Source organism: Vicia villosa, unplaced genomic scaffold, assembly GCF_029867415.1.
Source record: "Vicia villosa cultivar HV-30 ecotype Madison, WI unplaced genomic scaffold, Vvil1.0 ctg.000731F_1_1, whole genome shotgun sequence".
Lineage (NCBI taxonomy): Eukaryota > Viridiplantae > Streptophyta > Magnoliopsida > Fabales > Fabaceae > Vicia > Vicia villosa.
In genome coordinates this window covers 646,941-650,791 of record NW_026705327.1, presented here as the reverse complement: position 1 = coordinate 650,791, position 3,851 = coordinate 646,941, and positions in this window count along the sequence as shown.

The following is a 3,851-nucleotide window of genomic DNA, read 5'->3' as shown; positions in this document are numbered from 1 at the left end:
CAAACCGTTGTCAATCCGAATGGTAATGCTAATGTGAGCGCTATTTCTTTGAGATCCGGAAAGGTTACAGAACCAGCCCCTGAAAAAAATAAAAAAATCATTGAGGTAACTTCTGAACTTTCTTCTTCTGAACCTCCTCCAGCTGAGCCTTCTTCTCCTTCTTCTGTTGTGGTCGGAACTGAAAAAAATAAAGAAAGGGAGTATGTGCCACCAGTTCCTTTCCCGCATAGAGTTCTGAAAAATAAAAGAATTGAGGAAGGAGACAAAGAAAAAGAAATTCTGGATATGTTCAGAAAAGTAGCGGTAAATATTCCGCTTCTTGATGTGATTAAGCAAGTTCCAAGGTATGCAAAGTTTCTGAAGGATTTGTGTACAAACAAGAGAAAGGTAAAAGGAAGTGACAGAGTCAACTTGGGAAGAAGCATCTCTGCTTTCATTCAGCCCGAACAAAGTGTTTTGGCCATCTCTCAGGTCTTGCCACAAAAGTGCAAGGACCCGGGAACTTTTACTATTCCTTGTACCATCGGGGATAAGAAATTTGATAACTGTTTGCTTGATTTAGGAGCGGGCATTAATGTTATGCCTACTTCTATTTATAATAACCTTTGCCTTGGTCCCATGCAGCATACAGGTTTAATCGTTCAACTGGCGAACAGGAGCAATGCACGTCCCACCGGCATAGTGGAAGACGTCCTCGTTCAAGTTAACGATTTAATTTTTCCTGCAGATTTTTACATTCTGGACATGGAAGGAGAAACTAAGTCAAGCAGAGCTCCCATCATCTTAGGCAGACCGTTCATGAAAACGGCGAAGACAAAAGTTGATGTTGATGATGGAACCATGTCCATGGAATTTGGTGACATCGTCGCAAAATTTAACATCTTCGACGCCATGAAACACCCTGTGGAGGAGCATTCGGTTTTTAACATTGAGTTGATTTCTGAACTAGTTGATGAGAGTTATTCTGAATTATTTGCATTTGATTTTCCATCTCTCTCTGATTTTGATGATGATTATTCATGTCCTGACTGCACTGACACTAACGTTTGTGTCCTTTGTGCTGAGATTGATGCTTCCTTGCAGCCTGATACATTTCCTACAGGTGAAGTTGTTACCGGTGAGGTTGTTTTTGCCGTCGATGCTCTTGACATCCCGGCTGCCCCGAGCCTTCCATCCATCATTCAGCCCCCGTCCTTAGAGCTAAAAGAGCTCCCTGGGAACCTGAAATATGCTTATTTGGAGCATGATGAAAAACTTCCTGTTATTATCTCTTCTAACCTTGATTTCAATCAAGAAGACAGACTTTTGCAGGTATTGAAGAGGCACAAGAAAGCAATCGGGTGGACATTAGCCGACCTTCCAGGTATTAGTCCTTCGATGTGTATGCACAGGATTTTACTTGAGGATGGAGCAAAAACAGTAAGGCAGCCCCAAAGGAGGCTTAATCCTTTGATTCTTGATGTTGTAAAGAAAGAGGTAACCAAACTCTTGCAAGCAGGTATCATTTATCCTATCTCTGACAGTAAGTGGGTAAGTCCAGTGCAGGTTGTACCTAAGAAATCTGGACTCACAGTGGTAAAAAATGAAAAGAATGAACTTGTTCCCACTAGAGTCCAGAATAGCTGGAGAGTTTGTATTGATTACAGGAGACTGAACCAGGCTACTAGAAAGGATCACTTTCCTTTGCCGTTCATTGACCAGATGCTTGAACGACTAGCTGGTAAATCACATTATTGTTTTCTTGATGGTTTTTCAGGTTACTTTCTGATTCATATTGCACCTGAAGATCAAGAAAAGACCACTTTCACGTGCCCATTCGGTACATTTGCTTACAGGAAGATGCCTTTTGGCCTTTGCAATGCTCCCGGCACTTTCCAACGATGCATGATGAGTATTTTCTCTGATTTTATTGAAAATTGCATAGAAGTATTTATGGATGACTTTACTGTTTATGGTTCTTCTTTTGATGCATGCTTGAACAGTTTAAACTTGATTTTAGAAAGATGCATCGAGACTAACCTTGTGTTGAATTATGAAAAGTGTCATTTTATGGTTGGGCAGGGAATTGTTCTTGGTCACATTATTTCTGAAAAAGGAATTTCTGTTGACCCTGCTAAGATTGATGTGATTTCTACACTGCCTTACCCTTCTTGCATTCGCGAGATTCGTTCTTTTCTTGGTCATGCAGGTTTTTACAGGCGTTTTATCAAGGATTTCAGCAAGATAGCTCTTCCGCTGTCGAACTTGTTGAAGAATGACGTCACTTTCGAGTTTGATGACAAATGCAAACAAGCGTTTGACTTCTTGAAGAAAGCATTGACCTCCGCCCCCATCATTCAGCCCCCTGACTGGACACTTCCTTTTGAGCTTATGTGTGATGCTTCGAATTATGCTGTTGGGGCTGTCCTTGCACAAAGAGTTGACAAGGCTGCCCATGTTATTTACTATGCTTCTAAGACTTTAGATTCTGCACAGTCTAATTACACTACCACTGAAAAAGAACTGCTAGCTATTGTTTTTTGCTCTTGACAAATTCAGATCTTATTTGCTAGGTTCCAAGGTTGTTGTTTTTACTGACCATGCAGCTTTAAAGTACTTGCTGAAGAAGCCGGATGCAAAACCGAGATTGATTCGGTGGATGTTGCTGCTCCAAGAGTTTAATGTTGAGATTAAAGACAAAAGTGGAGCTGCGAACTTAGTGGCTGACCACTTGAGCAGGATAGAGAGAGACGAAGATCCTTTTCCTATTAAGGATGATTTTCCTGATGAGCAGTTGTTTCTTTTGCATGGGATTACACCTTGGTTTGCTGACATTGTTAATTTTCTTGTTGCTGGTGTTTTTCCTACAGGTGCATCTAGATCACAGGTTCACAAACTCAAAAGTGATGCCAAATATTATGTTTGGGATGATCCATATCTATGGAAGTTTGGTAGTGATCAGGTAATCAGGAGATGTGTCCCCGACAATGAGATTGAATCTATTTTAAAATTTTCTCATGCATCTCAAGTCGGCGGACATTTCGGTCCTCAAAGGACTGCAAGAAAGGTCCTTGATTCAGGCTTCTATTGGCCAACTATTTTTAAGGACGCTTTTGAGATTTATCGCACTTGTAAAGAGTGTCAGATAGCAGGTACCAACATCACTCGCAAGAGTGAAATGCCTCAACAGCCTATGCTTTTCTGTGAGGTATTTGATGTATAGGGGATCGATTTCATGGGTCCCTTTCCTGTATCATTTGGTTTCCTTTACATTTTGCTTGCTGTTGACTATGTTTCAAAGTGGGTGGAAGCTATCCCCACTAGGACTAATGATTCTAAAGTTGTTGCAGAGTTTGTCAGGTCTAATATCTTTTGCAGGTTTGGAATACCGCGAGCCATCATAAGTGACCAAGGCACTCATTTCTGTAACCGCACCATGGAAGCCCTACTCCGAAAGTATGGAGTTGTGCACAGAGTCTCTACTGCATATCACCCACAGACTAATGGGCAGGCTGAGATCTCAAACAGGGAGATCAAACAGGTTTTAGAGAAAATGGTGCAGCCAAACAGGAAAGACTGGAGCCGTCGTCTAGAAGACGCACTTTGGGCTCAAAGGACAGCTTTCAAGACACCCATTGGGATGTCTCCTTATCGACTTGTTTTTGGTAAGGCGTGTCATCTTCCTGTTGAGATAGAACACCGTGCTTTTTGGGCGGTGAAGAGTTGTAATTTGGAGATGCAACAAGCAGGTATTGAAAGAAAACTCCAATTGCAACAAATGGAAGAGCTTAGATTAGAGGCTTATGAGAGCTCTAGGATTTATAAAGAAAAAACTAAGCACTTCCATGATAAAATGATTTCTAGGAAGGAAT